Raw genomic sequence first — 27,366 nt, 5'->3', positions numbered from 1 at the left:
TTCCAAGAAATGACACTCATCCCTGGAGATGGAGTACGACTCGTACCTCGAAACGTCGGCAGCCATGGAGGAGATTACCCGGTGGAGAACTCGAATAACCTTCACTACCAGCATACGCCGGGAAAGCATCCGATCTTTTTTCATATTTTGTATTGTTTGCCTGGATGTTTTTCTTAAGTACCTACCTAAGTCAGAGGCTGTGATGGTTAAGGGCCTTGCTAAATATGCACCAATCATTTTTATTATAGTTTTCATACGATTAGGTAGGTTTCCATGGAGTACTGAAGAAGTGATCTGGGAGCCTCCCTTCCCTTCCAGCACTGCCTTCTTCAATTCACTGTAAGGCCCACTCCCTTTCAATCTATCTAAAAATCGTATTCTTTTCCTTCCCCTCCCTCGTTTCCCTAACATTCTACCCTCTAACAATATTTTCAACAGCACCTTCCTGCAATGTACTCCATCCATACCTTCTGTCTCCTCCGTATCTCATCTAAAATCTGCCTCTCCTCGCCCACCATGTCCAGAACTTCGTTCTTCCTTTTCCTCTCCGTCCATTTCACCCTCTCCATTCTTCTCCACACCCACATCTCGAATGCCTCCAATCTTCTCTCGTCTTCTTTCCTCAGTGTCCCCGTTTCCGCACCGTAGAGCACTCCACTCCAGATCAAACTCTTCACTAACCTTTTCTGTAAACTCTTACATAACGATCCTCTCAGTGGCTCCTTCCTGTTCATGAACGCCTCCTTTGCTAGTGCAATTCGCCTCCTGATGTCCTTGCTACTGTGTCCGTTTTCCTCTAACGTGCTGCCCAAATTGTTAAATTGTTCTACCTGCTCAAGTTTTCCCTACCGACTTTTATCTTGAGCCTCACATTCCTCGCTCGCGATACTTTACGAAACCGCATTACCTTAGTCTTCTTGTGATTAATATGCACCAATAAATGAATTATATTAACGTCGAGACTTCTCTTCTGACATACCCATCTCCACAATTCCTCGCGGGCCGCGTTTATATACGTCGGCCGGTGGGAGGTTGTATAACACTCTGACGGTTAGCCTGATTGAGAACTTTACATAATAATTGTTTTTATTCCTATGGGAATTTAGAATGTAAAAAAATGAAATATTCTCTGAGTGTGACATGGTTCTGGGAAATTTATGATAAAAGCTCGTATAAATGATGTTAGAATAACTATTTATTGAAGCTTTTTTTGTCTTAAACACAATTCATAGGTTATAAAGTGCGGTGAAGTGGTTTTCAATTTAGGGTCAATATGTTTGGTGAGATTGGGTGAAGTTGGTGGAATAGCATTCATTATTTACTTGCTATTTTTTTTTAAAGGATTAACGTCGAAAGATGTAGGATGAGAATATTTACCGGGAAAGACGTAAGTTAATCAGTGCTGAGTTTTTTATATTTCCATAACTGCATTCCATAGGCATCTTCGTGTGCATGCCACGTTTACGTAACATAAATGTTAAGGAAATTAGGTTGGGAACCGATAGAGACTCGGAAGCTGCACCCTAGACTTTAATTGGTTGAGCAACTGAGAGTATATAACTTTCAGAGCGACACTGAGAATATCGTATTAGAACTCCACAATATTTCCAGGTCCGACTGAAATGATGAATTAAGAGAGATATTTTGCAGAAGGGATAGATATGGGAATTCGTTTTTCCCTCGAACAATGAAGAACTTTAGTAAATAGTTATTATTATATTATTATATGGGTGGGTTCGAAGCCAAGGGGTACAAGTGATTTCTCTCTATTTTCCACTCGATGTCAGCACAGAACTGAGACTCACTCGTTTCCCTTGGCAACCAGGTTTTTGTGTATTTATTCTAACAATTAACTTTACCTAACTCTGTTCAGAAAAAAATCACTTGTACCCCTTGGCTTCCAAAACACTCATTTATATGTAGGTGGAACTTCGTTAAATATTTCCTTTTTATTTATCCACCCTGCCAGTGGCGTATTGAGGCTGTCTATGGGGTAGTTTGCACATGCATATGTCACCCGTTCCTGTCCTGAATAGCAGGGCGTCTGAAGGGTTTGTTGCGGGTAAGCGTGACGCAAGGTTGCCGGGTGACAGGAGGAGCAGCCGATGCGGGTGGATGGGAGCGTGGTGCGGGCGAAGAACGGATAGCGGAGGCGAGAGCGCTTTTCCCGAGAGTTTGCGGTTGATTCGTGACATTTTTAGAATTCCCACCGGCGATTTGGCTTCCCCGGAGTGGAACGGATTCGTATCGGTCGGATCGGAGAAACTGCGTTGCCGTCGTGGTTTATGACGCTTATTCATGCCGCGATCGATTAAGGTTTTACCTTCGAAAACGGTGATATATGCGAATCCTGCATGAATTTTAAGAACCAGAGAGTTTGTCTTAATATTTCTTATGCAGGGAGTTTTTAAATCTATCGTTTTTAGCAATTTCATGTGTACTAGAGGGAGGAGTTCATCCAAGAGCGACTACACACAAATTTCTCGGCGTCAATCTCGATGGCAAACTGACCTATAAATACCATCTGCAATACTGTCTTTCTATAGCAATAGTCGCACGACAAGCAATTTTTTGTCTTTCCAGCAAGCGAGCAATGGTGCGACTAGAAATTGGGGGATGGTTCAGATTGGGTAGCACACCTCCCAACGATTTGATCGATGGATTTTTCTCTTTAATTGGAAAATCATCCAAAATCGTTGGCACATTAATGGCTGATGCCTGGTTTCGCTAGTGAGTTAAAAAACACCTTTCCGCTTCTATCGCGTTAAGGTGTTTTTCCCCGTCCCATCCCTGTCAACCCTATCCATACCCCAGAGGCGTTGTCGGGCTCCTTATCGCGGCGGCTCACTGTGAGCTGAAATGGAAAAAAGCTGGACAAAACCTCAAAATCTAATTTTTTTTAGTACGGAAATTGAAACTTTGCACAGTTGATGTCAATACATTAGTGCATTTTATAATAAACCCCATAATAATATCGTAATTTTTTGTTCCTCCGGAATTACTACTGAAGGTCTGGAATTAGTTTTAACATGCTGAATTTCGAAAAAAAATTCAATGAGGGCAATTTTTGCGAAATTTTTTCAACTTAGGGGCCAAGTAATTTTTTTTTTTAATTCACCCTCGAAAAACTGTTTGCGTCAAAAAAATGCACCAATGTATTGACAACAACTGTGCAAAGTTTCAATGTCCGCAATCAAAAAAATTGATTTTTAGGCTTTTTCCAGCTTTTTTCGATTTCAGCCCACTGCGCGGTGCCTCTTTCCTTTTTCCTTCCTGTCCTCCCCCTCCCCGGGTGATGGGGCGAATCAGCACGGTTGCTGGGTCCCGGCCCCGGGGCGTTGTATCTTCACAGGGCTCCCCTGGGCCCTCATTCTCTGAATCTTAGCACACCATACCGAGTAATTGCTTGCGAAATTTTGCGTTATTTTGGGAGTATTAATTGAAAGCGAAGTTGATGTCCCAGTGGATATATTGAGCGTTGAGCTGCTGATCGAGGGATCCTTGGTTCAAATCCCGGATGAAGCCTTCGGGCACCCCTAATAAAATACTCAAAGTGCGAGATGGCCCAGGTGAAGGAACTGGCACCCATTCCCTAACTGCGTGAAAATCACACGCCTGTGGCTAAGTTCGGGGTGAGCTCTACCCTCACCTCTCCAAACTAACCCTAGGATTATAATAACTGATGAGTGATTTAGATAGCTGCTACTATGTTTTCATGAGAATATTAATTGAGTAATTTTGCGGTGACCTTGTCGTCCTCGTGGATTAATGACTAATGTTGTGAATTATTCATATTGTTACTGGTTATTAATTATTGTATATTATTTCTCTTTTCAGGTAAGTGTTAATCCTTGGGCCGTGACTGGTGATTTAGAGTGTCGTCTAGTGGGAAATTTGCGGGATCTGTGAGTAATCCGCAAATATAGAGGTAAACTGAAACATTTAAATCTATGAAAAATTCGGAAATTTATGGTCTCGGCTGATATCTTACTTTTGTGGAACGAAATAATATTGTTATGTATATTTTTCCGAATAATGATGAATAAAGACTAATGATGTTTGAAGGCCATAGCACTTGTCGAGGTCCACCTGGCTTATACTTCTTTTTACGGTATCTCCTTGCGTGGTATGCTAATGTAGCAATGACGAGAGAATTTTATTTAACATCGGGGTCAATTTAAGTGTGCCTTACGATCTCGATGTGTAAAGAATATTACGCCTTTCAAAGAGGTGTCTCGAGAATATGTCCTTAAAATTGTATTGTACGTGAAATTTAATTGTTTAACTTCGTATAATATGTGGTCATCCGGGTTTTTCTAATGTAGCAACTACCATGCAACCCTCACCTAGTTCTTCTACCAACCTCCCGGATTAATTATTAAGTCAGTGTTATTTATTGAAGAACCTTGATGGAATTCGTTAAAAACGACCGATTTGGGCATTGAGTAGAAGTTTGGGTGTCGAGTATCGGAAAATTTTCAATGTGTTATTTAAAAAAGATATGAATGAATTTCCACCTCATAGTGCCGCAAACCGTGTATGGTATTGATTAACCTTTTCGTCGTCATATATATCCCATATTCAGATTCTATGCGTAGAAAAATATGGATGGAGTAATTTAGCATACCATTATCGCGTTTTGAGTTTAATTGCAGTGGTTAAAATTTTATCGCTAAAATGCAATGAATTCATTTTATGAACCAAAGTATAACCTTTTCCTTGATGGCGATGAGTAATTCTGAACGACCTTTTTTACTTATCCCAAATATCAGGATATTTTTACTAATTAGCAAATCAAATCATGATCCTATTTAGTAGTCGATATTGTGGAACTAATATCCCGTTGATACCGAGGGTATTTCAGTGTTTGCCATAAGGTTACGTAAGCAATCAACACCTTGTATATGTCCGGCTCGAATATTGGAAAAAAATATTTTTTTTCTTTTCCTTGTTTTGATATCGGCGCTGGATTCGATTCCTCGTTGTGGAACAACTTGGAGGCTCTCTTCTTGAATGGGAGTTCGGAATCGTCTTATTTTGCCCGAGCGCTATTGTTGGCGGCGACTCGGAATGCGTTCTTCGATTTTTTCCCGAGAATTGAGGAATGGAGTACCTACCTGTCGCACAAAAAGATTTCACCCTCTCCATCGGGTCATTGGGTCTTATTGGTTCCATTTCGACGAGGAAGGCTCTTTCAGTTCGCTTTTTAATTTTTCGTCTTTTGTCTTGCCTTTCGCGAGTTGAGGTGTCGTGATCTTTGACGGAAATCTTCGATTCACCCACTCCGTAATGAAATCGGGAAGTGATTGGGGTTAGGCGTAGTTTTTGGAAAGATGTCGGTCAATATTGATTTTTCGAGCAATCGATTTTTAATTGAAATGAAAAGCTCGACTTTTCAACGAAAATCGAAATTTGATCCAAAAGGTCGATTTATCGAAAAAATAGACGATTCCTTTGAGAAAACAAAGTTTTTACAAAAATATGTTTTTTATTCATTCAAAAAACACTGAAAGTACGCATTTGAATTTTTAGAAAAAAATTCCTAGAAATCAACACAGAATACAGGCTTGAATTGTTATTAGTAAAAATTTACGAATGCACGCACATTAAAGTATTGAGAACACCGCTTGGAACCATTCGGCTTCACTAAAATTTTTAGAAAGATTAACTGATTTATTGATTATTTATGTAATCATTAAAGATTAAAGTTTTCTTGATGATTTAGGACGTGCTTACCTAATTTTAACGGACTTAGAGAAAAGTCTTTCACGTGGGATGGGTGACGTTATCCTTTACGCACCTTTGCCTGCGCTCAGCGCGCGGAAGTGGCGTAGATATCTATTACGCTAATCTGTTATCGAACGAAATGGTCAAGATCGGAGTTGAATTGAAATTTGTATGAGTAGGCAGTACGATATCTTTGTGTACCTTTTCATCATGGTGTTTTACGATATATTTCCCAAAAAAGTTGACTTCATACGTAATGCATACGTCCGGCTACACACGTTTACCGTTACCTGTTGACGGTGCTGTCACCATCGACCATTGAATTCGCGAATTACGGAACGCCCCTATACTCTGTTCATTTTATCTCTGCGGGTGAGCTGGTGTGGCTAAAGCAAGTGGAGATGAGGGGAGGGAAAGTTTCTCGACACGTGACTTTGCCTTTGCCAGTCAGCAAACAGTAGGCGTGGCCTCAGTGAGTCGCTCTCAGACCTCACCCGAGTGAACATCGTGAATCTGCTCGTGGGCAGGGATGACGACTCACGAAAAATATTGAGGGGGCCCAAACCGGGGATCTTGCCCCGGAAAATTTTATAAGTAGTGAGTTTTAAGTTTTTTATGCATTGTAGAAGAGTCACGCGGTCAGCATTAGAACCCTGATAACTCGAATCTCGATATCTGGACACTCCAGGGAAAATAGACTAGCCTGACACATTTTTTCCTCACACCCATAACGATTTTTGAGGGGGCTCGAGCCCCCTCAAGCCCCATGGAGTCGGCGCCACTACTCGTAGGGCAATGTTGCCAAACCTCACGCGTTCTCCTTGCATGTGACTAATGTAAGTATGCCTTCCACCAACGGTGCCTCATTCAGCGCGGTAGCTGACAATGTCATCGACTTCTCAGAAAAAAGTCTTTCACGTGGGATGGATGCAATGCCTTCCGAATGAGTAGGTATATTTACTCGGTGCCGGAACCAAAATACCTGTGGCCACCTGTGTCTCACACATTTTCAGTGACAGAGTAGGGCGGATACGTACATTTGGCAACGTTATGTTCGCTCCTCCTCTCTCTCTCTCGGTACTACCTCTCCCCCATCAGCGAAGCCATCCGGGGTCTCACGAAAGCTCACCCGTAGACATAAAGTGAATAGACTATAGTCACCCTATTCCCATTTATAGCTACAGACTCGTCTCTTCTCCGCGCAGTTCTCTTTTCCATTCATTATTTCGTCCCCCCTCTTCCAGAGTAAACATCGTTCGCTCGCACCCTCAACCCCCTTCTTCCTCAAATCTCACTTGCTTACTTCCTTCCTCCCTTCGATCTCGCATAGCGACGAGGGCCCTTGAGCGAGCGTAAGGCGATGCGCCGAGTCCGGGCTTATTGTGTGTTTGCGGCAGGTTACCATGGAGACGAGGGACGACGGGGCGCAAGGCGCTTCTGGACTCTTTATATTTTTTAAGAATACGCATCACTGCCGCTAAACCAGACTCATTTAACGATGAATATCTCTCTTCAAATTTACCCCATCATTATATCGAAATCTTCATCGCATATAAAACTAGGACCTAGTCAATCAATATTCGCCAGAATCTCAGCTTTAAAAATTCTACCACTGTATCGGACGTTCTCTTTATCTCTCCTTTAGATATCTTTTATGCTCTTTTTCTCAGATGCGTATCTTTAAATTCGAGATACAGGTAGATGTTAAGAAAAAGGTTTATTTTATACTGCTTGGATATTACAATATTTTAAGTTAAGTTTTGAATGAGTGATTCATGACGAAAAAAGGCGGAATGCGATCGTTCGATCTCAACCGGTCGTATATTGCCCTTTTTTGTTTCAAAATACTCCTGTAAGCATCAGGATATGATCTTGAAATTTTTGAAATATTCCTGGACTATCCTCGAAAGTGCACGCGTTTCGAATGCTCTTTAGACGTAACTTTAATCGATAAAAAATTTATTACGATCTAAATAAAGTTATGAGAGCAGATTTCTTGGCAGTCATCCCATGCAACACTGATAATTTCTGTGGAGATGGATAAGTCAGAAGATCCCCACATGTATCTTATCAATTTATAAGTCTTATTAACCGATTTCCCTTGTTACAATCGCAGCCTGCGACTCAGATAAATGAACAAAACATCCAGGCTTCCTTGACAACAATATATTAATAACATGATGGCACCATTTACGGGCACCGCATATTCGCAATCGTTACGGAAACCGTAGAAAAAATCACAAAAACCACCTGCTCTTAAAGAGCTTTATCCGCTGGATAACCTTTCCTAAACTTCGATTTTTGGTAGCCAGGCGCGAGAAACTTCGTTTGAGTTCGCGAGTAAATTTCTGGAGGCCGAGGCAATTTCAGATTAGGGCAAGGAGGCAAGTCACCTCTCGGCTCACCTTCTTACTCTCGTAAGGCTTCTTCTATCTTCGTGCATCAAGCCTGAATCACAGGATCATTTTTTTCCGTCCTTCCAAGCGATAGCTCCAATGATGGCGGAAAAATGACCGTTTCACACGATCATTTTTCGCGATGGCTGTATGGGTGGAAATCTCATCCCTTATGCCGTCGCTAAAACAATCGCTGGTACCGTCTTTCAGTTAATCAGAAACCACGGACGCTCGAAGCGATTGTCACGCCATGCTTGGCTTTTAATAAAGTAGTTTCCTTCATCAAAGAAAACGAAAGGCATTGATTGCGATTCGTTACCCACCATTAGTGTATTCATAATATACAAATTATTTGGTTTTAGAAATACCGGTTTAGACGAATGGCAAGGGTCAATTTTATCCTCATTTGAAAAAGGCCAGATTGGCGCCCATGCGATGCCACTCCACATGACGTCACAGGGACCTAGTTTCTATACATGAGGCACAGAGCCCAGGGAAAAATGTCTTAATAATCACCTATTAAAACTGGCTAAGGTCGGAAAGATTTCTTCGTTTGATAAGGTATTAATAATCCTTATTTAAGCCAAGCGCTACCAGCTAGCATGGTACTCTGCTACCTGCTAGCATCCTGCGTCGTATCAGCGCTCAGAACCTCGCCCCAAGGTCACCTCACTTGCGGCAGCGGGAACCAAAACGACGTCACACGGGAGTTTTCCCGGCATTCATACTCACCCGTCCCGTTTTCGCGCGCTTGAAAATTTTCACTTTTCATTTAATCGCGAAAAATAGATATCGTCATATAAAAATCTAAAAGCGTGAAATACGTACTCCAGGAGTAATAATCTTTCGATTTAGGCAATAAAAAAATAATGGGGGACCACACTATTGAATAACAGTTGTAAATACGGAATGTGACGTTGTAAGCGATGAAAAAAAGGACGGTGGGAATGACCGTTTGATACAGAAAATGATGGGACAATGAGCGCTCAATCTAATGGTCCCTGAAAACTATTCCCTATTTCTGGAGTTATCTCTTTCAGGCACGGAAAACAATGATCGTGTGATTCAGGCTTTAGGTGGGGTTATGGAATTGGTAGAAATTACTCCTTTTGGGAACAAAGCGCCCGCCAGACGGCGGCAATCCGAAGAACGCTAAAAAAAATCCATGATACTCTCGCAATAGAACATTTATGATATGTTGTGCTTAATACATATGATTTTTTCTCTTCACGGGGACGTGATTCTCTCCCTCCCAACGTGTCGTGATCATTCGTTTTTACTGATGCATTACAGTCCTCAAAATGTAAGCATTGATGGGTCCGGGTCTTTGGTTATAGTTTGACTGGTAATGATACTAAAGTCCTCGCCTGCCAAATGGAAGGTCGCGGGTTCGAGTCCCACCGTGGTAGGTTGTCCTTATCCGGAGCATTGGTGTTAGGAATTTTCTCACGTTTTTATTCGTAAAATTCCATCGCTGTTAAGGACGTACATGCGCTGTTGTCGGTGCGGTGGAAATAAATAAATATATTTAAAAAATAATTATAGGAGAGGTTGCTAGCCGTGACGAGGTCTCCAGCAGAGGAGTAGAAACGTTGAACGATCTTGAAATTGAAGCAGGGAAACCCAAAAACAATTCTATTTTAATCCACCCGTGAAAGTTTTTTATACAATTGTTTTGTAGAAACGTTGAACTTTCTTGAAATTGACGCTGGGAGATCCAAAAACAATAGGGTAGTTTCCTTCATCAACGAAAACGAAAGACATTGATTGCGATTCGTTACCCACCCTTAGTGTATTCATAATATAAAAAATTATTTGGTTTTAGAAATACCGGTTTAGACGAATGGCATGGATCAATTTTATCCTCATTTGAAAAAGGCCAGATTGGCGCTCATGCGATGCCACTCCACGTGACGTCACAGAGACCTAGATACTATACGGGAAGTCAGCAGCTTTACATGTATGCATGTGGCACAGAGCTCAGGGAAACATCTCTTAATAATCACCTATTAAAATTGCCTGTAGTCGGAAATTTTCCTTCGTTTGGTAGGGTATTAATAATCCTTATTTAAGCCAAGCGCTCCCTTCTAGCATCCAGCGTCGCATCAGCGCTCAGAGCCTCGCCCCATGGTCACCTCACATGCAGCAGCGGGAACCAGAACGACGTCACGCGGGAGTCTTCTCGGCATTCATACTTACCCGTCCCGTTTTCGCGCGCTTGAAAATTTTCACTTTTCATTTAATCGCGAAAAATAGATATCGTCATTTAAAAATCTAAAAGCGTGAAATGCGTACTCCAGGAGGAATAATCATTCATTGTAGGCAATAAAAAATAATAGGAAACCACCCTATTGTATTTTACTGCACCCTTGAAAGTTTTTTTATGCACTGATCATTTTTTCTCTTCACGCCATGTCTGCTGTTCGGAGCTGTTGGTAGAACCCATGTAGAGCCTCTCCACCAGCCGACATGTGTTCGTATTACGTGTTTGTTTTTTCGCTCAGTCCCCTCGAGATCTCCTTCCGGTTCCCGGGCAATCTCGTGCTCTCGGTCTTTTATCGTTCCCAGGGCGGAAGACGTGACACGTGACTTGGGCCCTCCCCCCACCACCACCGTTCCTTTTTAACCCGTCCGTCTCCACGAGAGTCCTTGGAGAGGCAGCCGCTCTCCATCGGCCGGTTCTCCGCACGCTGCGCCGCTACTGGTCCACTGGGTGTTTGCCGAGCCGTGGAGCTCTCTCGACTCGTTTTCTGCTCAGCAACTCCTTCATTTCTTCCGTTTAAGCGTCAGTTCCCCTCGACCACGTACCCCCAAAGATCGTTTCGCGCTTCGTCAAGTCGAAGGTGATGAGGGCGACAAATCTGTATGATCCTATGATGGAGTAAGATTTGCGCCTTGTTATCGCTGGCCTACGCAATTTTGGCACTGCTCTACGGTGACAATTAGCGGGTTCGGGGAATAAATCCACCATGCATGCAATATGATTTCGTTGGTCTAAAATTCCGGAATTATTATTCCAGTATGCTTGATGATCGTATTATTTGTGGTGCAGACTTAAGCATTGGAAGTGCTTAGAAGAGTTCCATTCGCTGCAAAAAATATTTTTTTAATACAGTGGGGGACGAAAGGGATTGTAAACTAGATTTTCGTGAATGCTGTTGAAAAATACACAAAAATATTTTTAGGTCGGATACCTCTATAATACATGAAACAAAATAAGTATTGTCTTAGCTGACGTATAGAATACGCATATTTTGGCGGTTAAAGCTCGGCAGTGACTGTAGGTTAGTTTCCTTCATCAAATAAATCGAAACGCATTGATTGCGATTCCTTACCCACCATTAGTGTATTCATAATATACAAATTCTTTGGCTTTAGAAATCCCAGTTTAGACGAATGGCAATGATCTATTTTAACCGCATTTGAAAAAGGCCAGATTGGCGCCCATGCGATGCCACTCCACGTGACGACACAGGGGCCTAGATGTTATACGATTAGTCAGGAGTTTTACATCGTCTGAGATTATACCAATGCAGGCATGCGGCACAGAGCTCAGGGAAACATTCATTAGTAATTACCTATTAAAATTACCTTTGGATGAAAAGTTCCCTTCGTTTGATAGGGTATTAATATTCCTTATTTAAGCCAAGTGCTACCTGCTAACAGGGTACTCTGCTACCTGCTAGCAGCCTGCATCGTAGCGGCGCTCATAGCCTCACACTAAGGTGGCCTCACACGGCGGCAGCCGGAACCAGAATGACGCCACAAGGGTTTTTCCAGCATTCATACTTAGCCGTCGCGATTTCGCGCGCTTGAAAATTTTCACTTTTCATTTCATCGCGAAAAATAGATATCGTCATAAAAAAATCTGAAAGCGTGAAATCCGTTCTCTAGGAGTAATAATATTTCGATTTAGGCAATAAAAAATAGTAGGAAACTAGGAAACCACCCTATTGTCGGGTGCGAGGAATAATGGTACAATGCATATGAAATGGTTTTCCATCGTCTATAACTCCAGCATTTTTATTCCAATATGCTTGATGATTACGTTCTTTGTGGAGCAGGCTTTTTCCTGTGAAGCATTCATTGAAAGTGGCTAAAAGAGTTCCGTTCGCTGCAAAAAAATATTTTTTAAATAATGCGAGGAACGCGTTCGGGACCTCTTTGCGTCGAAGTAAAAAGACTCCCACAATACCCCGTGGGTCGTTGGCCGCTATTGAAAATTCACGAGCTGTGAAATGGGAGGGCGGGTGGACGTCGCTAGCGACTCCAACGGTCGAAACGCGAAGACTCGCGGATGGCGGAACATATGTATATGTATAGAAATATTTGCTTCTGGAATTACTGTTGACACGCGATGAGGTTAGCGACCCCTTTTTTCTCCGTGACTTAACCTGAAACGAGGTGAAGGACAAATAGGAATTCGCCGACATCAGAAAAGTGTTCTTATTGATTCAGTTCTTCGCGGAAGAGTGATTCCAAGTTTTCTATCATCTCGATTTGGAATCAAATCGAGACCTTATGGCAGCGTTACCTAATGAAAATTCGTGATGGATGAAGTGAAAACGATATCAACTTTTAGGCATGTGTAGCTGGACCAGATTTAGTTTTCAATCGAAACCAAAGTTTTGACTATTGCATCTTCAATCATCGGCGCTCAACGCACAAGGCTTCAGGATAATGTAAATGAAAGTGAAAAAACACAAAAATTAAGGAAAGGCCAATGAAAGCAATTTGCAAAGCAAACTCGATCACGAGTATTCATTTTCCAGCCAGATTCGTCGGTTCCATCAAAAATTTTAAGCTCATCAAACTCTTAAGCCTATAAGAAATTTTCTATAATCGATACAAAATATGTTATATTAAAAATACAATACAGTGGAACCTGGTTATAACGTCATCCAAGGGACCAGAAGATTTTTAACGTTATATCGGAGTGACGTTATAAAAACAGCAGCCTTAAATCTGAGTGAAAGGAGAAAGTAAAAACACAAATGTTCTGCTATCTACAACACTGTTTATTGAAATCCACTCGTACATTGGAATATGTCCAGACACCTATTAAACAAAAGAGTTGCATCCCGTCACCAGCTCAAAGTCCAGCTTGTGACCTGTTTTTGCTTTCGATGTTTCTACACATGATTTCTATGAACTTTGGGACATAATACAATCACACTACCACTTTTGCAACCTAAGAATCGCAAAATTTTTGACGCTATACCCGAGCGTCGCAATATTTGTTGACGATATAAACGGGTTTTCGTGCAACATAAAATGTTCAATTTTGGCTGCTCTGTATCAAATGTGACGTTAAACCCGAGTTGACGTTACAGCCGATGCCGTTATAACCATGTTCCACTGTATTGTTAAAACCAGGTGATGGAAATATATACACGATTCATGCTATTCTTTTTTGTAGCTCAATCATAAAGTCAAATCGAAATTATGTCAAAGATTTATTTTTGGGAAAAATTCTAACTTCCTTTTGTATTACGCAATGTTACGTGGCTTTACTAATTTCATAGACTATGGGTTCAACTATAGTTTCAGGATCGTTATCCCGCAGCTTATACTTATTTAAGGAATTGGTTCAACATTTTGAAGTCAATTTAAGTATTCTTTAAATTGTTAGGTGGATGGAATTTATTTTTCATTCCAATAAAAGCTTCATTCGAGAAATTCATTAATGGCGTTATACTTCCATGAAAATCATTAAAATTAATGGTATGAGCGATGGATTATTTGGGAATGGATTATTAAGTGCGAAATTAGCAAAATTCGCGTTTTAATACAAGCATCAAGCAACTAGTGCATTGTTAATTTCACGCTTCCCTATAGTGATTGCGAATTTTAAATTCTTATCTGTTAACTGAGGTTGAATTCATTTTAGATTATGCAACGGTCGTAATGTCGACGTCTTTACTCGGATAGTAAGATAATGGCTTTAAATATCGGAAATTAAACTACTTCGCCGAAATATCTCGAGCCATTCTGCGGTACAAATTATCGTCGGCCCTTTCGTGGATGAGTTGATATCAAAGCGAGCCCATTCCGGGCGTTTATCCGCTTCAAATCTGCTCCTCAAATGTTCGTGCAAGAGTCTCACGTGGTTCATGATGGCTCTCAATCTTTTGAGCGATACCTTCTCTTGGTGAAAGGTTTTTCTTGATCGAATAATTGAAACAATGCTTTGGTGACGTCACCATCTCACAAAAAGTCGGAGCCACCATTAGCGTTTTCTTATTTTAAACATACGATTAAGTTTCTAAATGGCGAAGGTTTTATCAGAGGCTGCGCGCTGGGCTTAGATTGATTGAACAATTGAGAATTGATATTTTTCAGAGGGACACTGAGAACGTCGTATCAGAATCCCGCTATATTTCCTGGTCCAATAATAAACGATAAATTAAGGGAGATAAATCACTCATTTTTCCGATCCGAATTGTATGATAATTCGTTTTTCCCCCGAACCATGAAGGACTAATAAATTCTAGGCGGAACTTCGTGACATTATTTCCTTTATATTAGTCAACGGCTGGCGTCGTAAGGCCCCCCTCCATCCGCTTGTTGAAGCATATTGCGAGGTAATATGTAGATGTAGATTTTCCACATTCTTTTAATGAATTGCGATCTCGGATCTGTAGGTGATACCCTAGATAGTTTTTCTTGTTAAAAAATATTAGTGATGAATCCGTAGATAACTAAGATTTTCCCGTAATTTTTGCCTCTTTTTGGAAAAACATTTCCGGCTCCTATTCGGGGATTCCGGACGGGATTAGCCGTTGCCCTAGAAACGCGAGCGACTTGGCTGGACCGACCGTCTCGAGTGAGCGCTCGGATCCTTTCGCAATATTTATCGTGGCGCCTTCGCATTTCAGCGGGAATGAACGCGCGAAGCGGCTCAGCTCCTTCCTCTCTCCGTCTCGACTTCCCCTTCGCCATCGTCGCTCTAATAATATTTTACACTCAATTCTCTCTCTCTTTCTCTCTTCTTTCCGCTCTCTCTCGTCTTCGCTCGCCGACGCTGTTTTGTTTTTTGTCCGTGCAGGCCAGGCCCGGGTCTCTGGAGTGGTGAGGATGCATGTATGTCTTTTTCTGCGTCTATTCGGAAACCAAATCACCACTAGCGGCGCTGTCGTCGCTGACGTCATAATCCAAAATGGCCGTCAGTCCGGGTATACTTCTCGTGAATAACAACACATTTCAATTGCAATCTCCGTGATTCTCCTTATTGCTGTGGATTCGATTGCGCATATCGGCACCGTTCTTCGTTTTCGGACTAAATTGTATTCTAAGGAACATGAGTAGCAAAGTTTTTGTGACCTACTAAGAAATTGTGCGATATTTGGGTGGAAATTGCAGCCAACGAAATATCTTTGAAGGGGAGAGCGTTTTAAACACGGGTTTGGTGATCACTGTGGGGCTTCACCAAGGAAATGGCTGTGAATTAAAAATAATGGCTCTTGTTCTTCAAACAAGTGGCCTTACCAAGGAACCGCTTCAAATAAACGGTCTCATTACCCTAACAATTGATGAAAAAATCGAGATCCGGAAGTTTGTTTAGGAGTAGGTAGAACCCATTCGTAGACAACCCAGTTACATTAGTAGCTATTAATGGTTAATCATTTTATGCTACATTAATTTAACCTTTAGTATTCATGAATAATAATGCAAAAAATGCCAATCATTTATTACTAGTTTGTGGATGTTGCAGTGTCCATCAAGTCAGTGGCAAGAGTACCATACAATTATGGCAGAAGAAAGCTAATATGAAGGAAAGAAATTTAACAAATAAGCAGTCATAAATGAGAAATTTCAAGCTTCTTACTAATTTCAAAATAAATTAAATTTACATTAAAATTGTTTTTGGTGGGATATAACTGAATGGAGAAAACTTTTGTGTCAGGTACCTTAAAGAGCTGTTTTAACCATAGACCACGACCACTTTGGGCTACACTGACCTCTTTCTCTGGTACATATCCTTCAATTCTCTATCCTATGCCTCGAATAAAAAAATAAATGGAGTTACAGCTTCGATAAAAAACTATAATCAGGCCGAAAGATAATTTAATTAGTTAGGTATTACCTAAACAATTCACTGGTCGTATATGACTGCAATTTTACATGTAAATACTTAGATTAAGGATTAAAATTGGGCCCACTGAAAAATGTACAGAACTAACCTACCTGTATGAAATCATCAATTCATCATAGATTACAGCAATACAACCACATACTGACTCATAGGCGGATTTATCCCCTCCCTCCCCAGACCCATGAGATACCAGCAGCCCCTTTAGCTAAGACCAATTATACCCCCAAAGGTTAGACCAATGCTTTTCCATAATGGCATCTGTTTCTCAGAAAATATGCGCAGATAAAAAGAAATTCATATATTTTATGTACGCCCATTGTCCCTGCATGGAATACGTACCTTCTTCCCTCAATAGGAGTATGGAGTGAAAAGATGTCATTCACAGTAAGCTACATAGAGAACATAAGAAATACATTCTAACATGCGAAAGAGGTAACCTTGGTGACATGGACAGCAAGCAACTGGGGTCTTGAAGGAGTTAAATGAAACAAGATAACAAAATTTATATCACTCGATATATGTTTTCCAAAGAAGTCGGAGACATCAAATGGGAGATGTATACAAAGATAATACACAAATGACATGATTAGCATTGACAACATTATCATTCATGGTACACTTGATGCGGAAGTACGTGGTTTAAGTACATTATGAAACCATGGAATAAAAAAAATATAGTACAAAGCAATACAATAAGGAAAATATGCCCAAGTGGTGTAATATCCAACAGTTGTAGTCATATCTTGGATGATTTACAATGTTCAAACTAGATTTAGATTTTAATAACAGCCAGTTTGCAAAATGGAATTAATGATATTTATCCTTCTTTATAAGGAAGGCAAAACAATGCAAAAAAATACACTTGATATGGAAGTCTGTGGTACATTAATGAAGGCAGAATGAAAAAATATATAATACAGTGCAATACAATAAGTAAAATATGTCCAAGTGGTGTAACTCCCCTCAATTATACGATGGTATTATCTGGGCTGATTTACAATGTTCAAACTAGATTTAGACTTCAATAACAGCCGAGTTACACCATGGAACTAATGTCATTCATCCCCCTTTTTAAGGAAGGCAAAACAATGCAAAAACAAATAAAATTACACTTGATATGGAAGAATGTGATACAAGTACATGATGAAGCCATGAAATGAAAAAAATTATTATATACTGCCATACAATGTGTAAAATATGTGCCAGCACGGCAAAGGATAAGTTTAGCTTCATTTTCATGAGCGATAAAATTATTTTGCACTTTTTGTTTAAGAAGTACCTCATGTTGTCAGGCTGAAGTTCCGAAAACAGAGTAACTAAACTGGCCAATTGCAGAAAAGAATCGAGGCCAGTCATCGTGTATAGGTAAAGGATAAGTTTAGCTTCATTTTCATGAGCGATAAAATTATTTTGCACTTGTTGTTTAAGAAGTACCTCATGTTGTCAGGCTGAAATTCCGAAAACAAAGCAACTAAACTGGCCAATTGCAGAAAGGAATCGAGGCCAGTCATCGTGTATAGGTTCCTCTCACTGACTATCATGTCAGCCACCGTCGAGTGAAAGTCACCACTAGTTACCTGGCACCCAAAATCCCTTGTCTCATTCACACATTGAGTGCCAATACTACATTGTACACCCCTAACATCTCCATTTCCAATGGATATCAGGGCCTCAGCAGCTGCAACCTCTTGAGTTTCCATCGAAGAATCTTTAGTGGGCTCATCAATGGGGCTTGCAATAATCTGGTGGATATCGGCCGCATCACACTCAGCAACTGCCTCCACAAACCCTCCACTATGGATCTAAATAAAAAATAACCAGATTACAATGATTCAAAACAGTACTTGGCATTGGTAAAAAACAATAACACGGAAAAGATCCCTCACAGAAGAATGGTAAATGACAAATGTCCTCAGTGAAACTCTTTCCAAATCTCTATGAATTCGGGCAATTGAGACAACTAAAAAGATGAGGCCAAAACCAAAAATTTCCCGTTCCCCTTCCTCATTGTTTAAGTTAAATGACGCGTTAGGGAATTTTAAGTATAAATTCCATAAAATTAATAAAAGCTTTCAATGATCATCATTTGTAAGTAGAACTGAGTTTGTTACTGTGAGACACATGAAATGCTAACCATCTTTCAGTGCTGAATTTGGTAATACTTAGCTAAGATGGACCAAAGAAACGACTGAAGATATAGTTCTCTACAGTAATATGTAAACTGATCTTTATCCAAATTATAAGAGATAAAACGATAATATAATATATGAAAACATTTTTTCAATCCGATAAGTTGATGCCATAGAAATTTGGCCAATAGGTAAACAACCAAGTGTATGGCCTTAGTGGAAACTTTATTTTTGAATAACCATAAATACCATAATTTGTTATTTTTCTAACAATTTCTCTAGTGTTACTCTCGCAATAACTCAAGATTGACTGTTCCCATATTTATCTAAATTACATGCCTCTAGTTGTAAACCTAAAATATCTAAATATGGTGGTGGACTGCAAGATTTCAAATCCATATATATTTTTTTCAATAGCTGCATCACATCACGCTGATATAATGCAACCTTTTGCATGATGTATGCACTTTTATTTTTCGGCAACGTTTTTAAACATCTGTAAAAAAAATAGGGCTGCACTTCCAAGCCACAATTCATTCGAAAAAATCACAACTTATGTAGTGTCCCAATATACTACCGCAACCACTAAATACGAGAAAGATAGCAAGTTCAGCACTCTATTACCAAAACAGCTAATAACCACTTCCTTGTTACTACCCAGTTAGACAGTTGGCCTACCTATGCTCGCATTAGTTTCAGCCTTAACTATGGTTGCTAATCAATGAATTTTGATTTTTTATATACGGCTGAAAACTACAAGATTAAATAATACATTCCTTTGAAATACCTACCTTAATTGGCTCTCCTCGTCGTCCATGCCGTCTGTGTACTCAAACTGGAGATTTTTCTATCGACGATATTGGTAAATTCATAGACGGGACAGCACATCTCTTAAAAAATCGATGTCTTGCTGGAAAATCTATTGAGAAAGAACACGTTAAAACATAGATAACTACAAGGAGGTTAACATTCGCATCGACTTCACAACGTGATCTCAGCCACGTTGAAACAAATTAAGAGAAAAAAAGTGAAATAGAAAAATGTATACGTACCCGGTAATATATAATCGTTCTTTATGAAGTGCAAAGAACACACCAGCATTCTCTTCGTCACCTTTTTCCCGATTTTCAGCCGGTGGATCCACAAATTCCGTCGATCGACCTTCTCCATCTCACCCCAATCATTCCTGCGATAGAAAACATCGCCTGGCTTTGGAAATTCGTGAAATCGAACTACGGTGTCCCTACAGGCCTTGGAAGAACACTGTGGCACACAGCAATTCTTGTTAGATTTCCCTTTTCTTGGAGAAAAAGTCATCGGAATATTCTCCATAGCAAGCAAACGACACCACTACTCCTCAGAAGAACCTTTTCTGAATGAGCCGTGCGCAAAAGTATACCCGGACCAGTGATTCTACTTTCGCCCGGTAGTTGGCGTGTAGTTGGCTGGAACCACGAATTTCGGCGTCGGTGACGAGGATGGTCTTGGATGGGGAGGAGGAAGAATAGGAAGAGGTTCTTGTTTGAATGGCGAAGAAGATTGAAATGAAAGATGGTCGCACTTTTTTCCAAAATAACCTATCGCGTACGACGTGTTTCAGCTCAGCAATTCATTTAGAGGTCAATCAAAGAGTCTTTTTTAAACTGTGAGGTGGGTGGAATTTATTTTTCATTACAATAAAAGCTTCATTCGAGAAATTAATTAATGGCGTTCCATGGAAATAATTAAAATCAATGGGATGAGCGATCATTGGGGATGGATTATCAGTTGATTAAATCGATTAGTTATTAATTTAGCAAAAGCGTGCGTTTTTCTACAAATTTCAAGCAACTAATACATTGTCCATTTCACGCTTCCCGATAGTGATTGCGGATTTTAAATACTTATCTGTTAACTGAGGTTGAATTCATTTTAGATTATATGCGACGGTCGTAATGTCGACGTCTTTACTCGGATAGTAAGGTAATGGCTATAAATATCGGAAATTAAACTACTTCGCCGAAATATCTCGAGCCATTCGACGAAGGAAATTCTTTGGTACAGAAAGGTCTTGTATGAATGTTTATATATAATTATAATATAATCATCTGTTGAATTCATGACAGATTATGCGACGGCCGTAATTTTGACGTCTATGCTCGAATTGTAAACTAATGGCTAAAAATATTGGAAATTAAAAAACTTCGCCAAAAAATCTCGAAATTCTCGCCGAAAAATTGAAAATACTTAAACATTTTCCATAATTGATGCAAAATATGTAATATTAAAAAATGCAAAATTTTTTAAACCAGGTGATGTAAATATACACACGATTCTTGCTATTATATTTTGTAGCTCAATCATAAAGTTATAATGTCAAAGATTTATTTTTGGAAAAAATTCTGACTTCCCTTTGTATTACGCAATGTTACGTGGTTTTAGTAATTTCATCAACTATGGGTTCAACTACAGTTTCAGGATCGTAATTCCGCTGCTTAATCTTAATTTAGGATTTGGTTCAATTATTCATTTAGAGGTAAATATGTCTTTTTTAAATAGGGAGGTTTCCTATTATTTTTTATTGCCTAAATCGAGAGATTAGAATTTTCAGTCATTGTTGTTGCCTTTTTTTGGAAAAACATTTCCAGCTCCTATTCGGGGATTCCGGAGGGGATTAGCCGTACGTATTCTAATACGTCTATTCTATACGTCCTGGAGTACGTATTTCACGCATTTAGATTTTTAAATGACGATATCTATTTTTCGCGATTAAATGAAAAGTGAAAATTTTCAAGCGCGCGAAAACGCGACGGGTAAGTATGAATGCCGAGAAATCTCTCCGTGTGACGTCTTTCTCGTTCCCGCTGCCGCCCTGTGAGGTGACCTTGAGGGAGGCTTGAGCGCTGATACGACGCAGGCTGCTAGCGGGTAGCTGAGTACCCTGCTGGCTGGTAGCGCTTGGCTTAAATAAGGATTATTAATACCTTATTAAACGAAGAAAACTTTCCGACCTTAGCCAGTTTTAATAAGTGATTATTAAGATATGTTTGCCTGAGCTCTGCGCCTCATGCATGCTTTGGTAATCTCAGGCGATGTATAACTCCTATCTACTCGTATAGAAACTAGGTCCCTTTGACGTCACGTGGAGTGGCATCGCATGGGCGCCAATCTGGCCGTTTTCAAATGAGGATAAAAATGGACCGTTGCCATTCGTCTAAACCGGTATTTCTAAAACCAAGCAATTTATATATTATGAATACACTAATGGTGGGTAACGAATCGCAATCAATGCCTTTCGTTTTCTTTGATGAAGGAAACTACCCTATTCTTAGGTGGATGGGATTTATTTTTCATACCAACAAAAGCTTCATTGGAGAAATACATGAATGGCGTTATACCTGATTTAAAATTATTAAATTCAATGGGATGAGCGATAATTAGTAATAAAGGGCAAATTTAGCGAACGGTCGTGTTTCGGTGATTTCGCAAAAGGGTGCGCAGCTTCGCCGAAAAATCTCGAGCTATTCGACGATGCAAATTATTTGGTACAGAAAGGTCTTGTACCTGATGATGGCTCTGTGAGCGGAAACGCTTCGTGATATTAAATTATAGTGGAAAAGTGCTCCTGTCTTTCACTGTCGAACTTCCACTGTATCACGCCTGAATTGGATGAACATGATGAAGAAGATTTTGATTTGAATGGGGCATGATCTTTTGAGGAGGCAACCAACAGCTTAAGTCATTTGCTCTTGGAGCTAAGGGTAGGAAAGGCAGTGATGATGGAGAAGAGTCTGACTTTAAGAGATGCATGACCCAATTATTCCATATATATTTTCTATTTTCGTATTAATGTCTTTTCTCTAATTCACATCAGCGATGTTACTTTGATAGACTTAGATTGCTTGAGGAATTGAGAATGGATATCTTTAAGAGCGACACGGAGAACCTCATATTAGAACCCCATTATATTTCCAAGTCCGACAGAGACGATAAAATAAGTGAGATATAATGTCGAACGGATAGGTATGGGAATTCTCTTTCCCCCGAACCTTAAAGGAATTTGATAAATAACAGTCGTATTTTTCGTTAGAGCATTTCCTTTAATGTGCAAATGGCTGCTGTTCTAACACCCCCTGCCACACGCCTTTTAGGTGACTTGCGGGGTATTATGGACTAATAAATTCTAGTTCATTAAAAGAATCCGGAAAATCTAAATCTACCTATTACCTCGCAATCTGCTTCAACAAGCGTGTGGAGGACGCCAACCATTGACAAATATAAAGGAAATAATATAACAAAGTTATGTTACTTTAATTATGGAAAATTTTATTTATATTTGATACAGTTGTCATCGTCGAATGTTTGAGTTCCTGTCTCTTTGCTTCAGCATCAATCTGTATTTATGTTCGAATATTCGTCTAAGGCAACGTTTGTGAATGTCAATTGTATAGAGTTTGGTAGGGTATTTGGATGAGGCGAGGTCATTTGCGCCATGAGGGAAGGTTAGGAAAGGCACTTATAACCGCATGCAAAAGCCATTACTTATTTGATACGTTTCAAAACAGCACATATCTTTATTACGGTGTGGAATTTTGGGAGGCGACCGACAGCTGAGGTAATTTGCGCCACGAGGTAAGGTTAGTCAACATATGGTGGAGAGAAACCCGGCGTCAGCTTTAGCCTTCTCTTAACGAAATGCGCCAAGGGACCGCGGCTTAACGTCCTATCCGACGGACGGAGTGTTGTACTTGAAGAGCCCTTTACGAAGCGCTTAAAGATGGGATCGGGTAGTCTCTGGAAAATCTTCGCCACCGCCGGTATTTGAACCCAGAGCCACTTGGTATGAAATCAGTACTTGCACCATTTACATTTTGTCACATGCGTGGATACATGCGCTTGAATTTTTTCTCTAGAGTAAAACAGTAGGAAGTGTAGGCTGTGTGCCATTTACTCATGTTTTATTACTTGGGAATTTATTTCAGCTCAGGGAGCCGAAGGATATGTCAAGGTTCAGATAGGGGCACGAAGCCCAAACGGTTCTTCTAGTGAATGTTTATAGCGTTTGTAAATTAATCGGCAAACTGAAATTGGGCTTGAACTCAAGCAGGGGTCATGGAGAATTTAAGCAATAATTCCGTCAACTAATAAATTATTGCATGCGTATTTGCGGTGATAAATTCTTCAGCCGTCGCTTTTCCTAATGTGGGAGGTACATGTGTTTCTATTTAGGAAAGCTTGTTTACGCTAAACATTTCCATTGCCTACCTTGCACCATTGGCCAATTATATCTAACGCACCATGCTTATCGCTACATTTGCTTGTCCCAATTTTTCCATATTTATATGTATTTTATTTTCGTATTTATGTCTTATATCTAATTCACATCGGTCAACTTAGCGTTAAAACTTGTTATGACCGATCAGGGAAAAATGTCTTTGTATTTTCTTTTCGTAATATTTGACCTTACTTTCATTTTGCTTACTGTGGGATTTTGGCAAACGATTAGTACGAAAGCAGCGTTTACATTTTCAGTTGCTATAGTATACCATTATTTTACATTATCATTCATTAATTATATTATTTTTCCGTACGTATTCATTACATTTGTCTCCCTGGTACCAATTGGGCAATATTACTTCCCAGCTTCCTGAGACCGGTCTAAGCAACATTTTCCTATTTCCAATTGGTTGTTTCATTATGTTTGTGAGTCAGTAAACTTAGGTATAAAATTATGGATAAAGCATACCCATTTAGGTTCTATCCTAGACAAGAGCATTCATCATTATTTGTATTATATTTTTATATATTACGACGATATTACCTCCTAATATTTTGCCCAATAAATGTAACCTTTATCTAAATTTCTTTTTCATTATTTTTGGGAATAGATGAACTTAAATTTGACTACCTTAAGCTATATTTTGACCAATGCGGTATGGAGGAAGAACAATGTGTATTATATATCTTTATCGTAATTTAAATCCGACGGAATTGCATGATAACGTGTTATACTATACCCGACTAGAGCATTCTTTCTTTGTATTTTCTTCTTCAGTTGCTGTAAAAGCTCTCCTTCTTTATTCTTCCCAGACGATATTTCGTCTTAACTAGCCTATCGACATTCATATTCCCGCTATAACTCGCAGTCCCTGCAGCGTCCGTTTTTTCCTGCTGCCCCTTCAAATGTCCAACAAATCTTTACCAACACCACAGCCATATCCAATACTCATTCCTTATCCTTCCTCATGCTTCAAGTGAAAATAAATAAATAAAACTGGTGCAGAAGATCTGTGCAGTTCTATTTACTTGGCTCGCTTCCACTTGAGTGCGCATCATTATCCGAGCCATTTCAATTCATCTTGCCTCCTCCCCCACCATGTTTTTCTAGCCTTTCTAGGAATTCTTCGAAAAATTGCTTCGAGGCTCCTTCTATCTTCTTCGTAGGATGTATCACAAAAATCTTCGAGGGACCTACATGATCCTCTTGCAAAAAAATTTTGAAAAAACGCGATGTTTCCTTTGCGAAAATTCTTCTAAATCTTGACCATGGTACTCATTAGAGATTGGCACAACGAAAAAAAAACGAAATGTTTTCAACGCTTAAAACATTTTTAAAAAATTTTCATTCATTTGGTTCGAATAGAGCTTGAAGAAATGTTTTTTTTTACTACGTGATGCTCACGTGACGTGACACACTGTATATATACATGGTATTAATTTAGTACCCTGAATCTAATGAAAATACTTTTAATACCTTTTACGTATAAAACGCTCCTTTCTTCAGTTTCTTCATTACTATCTTAATATCGAGTTATACGAGTTTATAAATATACGAGTTTTAGTCCACTGTCAGTGAGTGTTGATATGTGATTTTACAAGCCCATATATCTCTTTGGGAATACCTATCATTATACCGTCACATCCAATATTTCAATATTTCCATGTAATAATCTAAAAAAGGAGAAAAAAGTTCATTGTATATTTCTCGGAAATAAGTGAACTAAATTATCAGTGGATATCCCTTTCCAGGTGAAAATTTAGTACAAGAAGGAAAAAAATTGAAACAAACTTCTTATATGAAGAAATAAACGCTTTATTTTTAAATTTTAGAACTTGCCACGGTGATAACTTTACGGAGTCACCTGCAATGCACAAATTGTGCGAAAAAATTGTCCCGCTGGGGCGCTGTGCGCACGATTTGGACTGCTAGTCGCACGTTTATACGCTCAGCAGTCCATACCACCTTGTCCGGTATCGTTCACAAATATCCACATGATAATATCACGCCGCTGTAGCTTAACTGGCTGTAGCACTGGGCCATAAATCGAGGGATCCGGCTTCGAAACTCGGTCAAGGCGAATAATTTTTTTCTCTGTGGATTTTTTCGCACGCTTTATATTCAATTTTTTAAACTCCCTCGGGAAATAGACGCTTTTTTTTTCTTCAGTACTAGTCTTCAGTACTAGTACTAGACTTCAGTACTAGTTGTATAGAAAATTGACTGTTACCAATCAATACCCACGCCTTTAATATTTACCTGTACTTAAAACATCAATGCAATCAATAAAATAAAATCTAGTCCACTCTCAATGAAATGACCTCGAATACTTCTCTATATCCATGGAAACGTGCGACAATTTAAACATTTTTATGGCATCGCAACCGTCTTTTTTGGTTTATGTAACGAAAAAATATCCATTAATCGTGCTGAATGGATGTAATAGAACTGGAACTGGAGATGATCGAATGATTGCATTTACAATTAAAGGCGTAATGAGTGCTTAAAACATAGTTATTGACCGATAACGACAGCAAATTCACTAAAATTCAGCAAATTCACCTTAAGATGGCTCGTAGGAACGGATCGCACCGCACTAATATAATATGAAGAATCACAAGCGTGCCCAGTGCATAAGACCGTGTAACTGGACAATACTGTGCTCGCCCTCCCCCTTCTTTGCCTCACCACACTCCCGCTGCTAACTCGTAGGCGCGTCAAGCACTTTCGGCAGTCATCACTCCCAATTACCGTAATTTACTTTAAATTCAGTATTGATTAGTGTGCTTAGTGTATATTTTGTACAATATTTTAATAAGTAAATAAATAAATTGCGTACTAAGCACTGAGTCCACTTGCTAAGTACTGTGATTAAGGTCTAAATATTAAATAAAAGAACTTTGCTGTAACTAATGACTAATTGTTTTGTTTGCAACTAAGATGGCTTATTGTTTTGAAAAATATTTTTTTCGGAGCTGCTTGGAAATAGCGGATTTTAGGATTTTGAACGTTTTCGGATTAGAGGGATTCAGTTGAATAAATACATTCATTGACATCTTTATGCCCGGAAACTGCTGCATGTACTGATTCCACTTGCTAAGTACTGTGTTTAAGGTCTAAATATTAAATCAAAGAACTTTGCTGTAACTAACAAAATGCTATTTTTTAAATATCTCTTTTCGGAGTCTGCTTAGAATTAGCGGACTTTCGTATTGAACGTTTTCGGATTATTGGGCCTCATCTGACTAAATAAATTCATTGACATCTTTATGCCTGGAAAAGACATCAGCATTGATTTAAATGATTTCTCATAATTACCAACTGTTTGATTTGAAAAATTTAATTTGAAAACATTCCATTATTTCCACATGAAAGGTTTTCATCCCCTCCTTGCAGGCGAATCAAAAACCGTGCTCTAACTGGGTCTATCGCCGTCGCACTATTCATGTTTGCAAAACAGCCGTGATATCTTCCAGGAATATCTCATTAGGTGGAATTCGCTTGGAATCATGTGTTTACACATATTTAGTGCCTTGCTCATTCAGCAATCGGAATTATCTCATATTTGACTTCGCGGCAGAGGTATCTGACGTAAGAAAGACAATGATTTAACAGCCTCACTCTTGCGAAATCAGTCCCTTTTGTGTTTTAACGTGCATGCGAGTAAGATCGTAATGCTTTGTGGCGTTATTTGGAGGTCATCAATTTCAACGGGCATGGCACACTCATTTTTCTGTTTCATTGAACGTCTTCAATTCGTCT

General features: G+C 39.5%; 1 protein-coding gene across 4 annotated transcripts in view; it reads left to right on the top strand.

Moving 5' to 3' along the window:
* Positions 1-27,366, top strand: part of LOC124163225 — a 794,093-nt gene that overhangs the window by 369,153 nt on the left and 397,574 nt on the right. The gene's annotated exons all lie outside the window — the stretch shown is intronic.

The sequence above is a fragment of the Ischnura elegans genome, chromosome 8 (genome assembly GCF_921293095.1).
Source record: "Ischnura elegans chromosome 8, ioIscEleg1.1, whole genome shotgun sequence".
In the NCBI taxonomy this organism is placed as follows: domain Eukaryota; kingdom Metazoa; phylum Arthropoda; class Insecta; order Odonata; family Coenagrionidae; genus Ischnura; species Ischnura elegans.
Note: the sequence above shows the minus strand (reverse complement) of the source record. Positions and strands in the feature narration are given on the sequence as shown.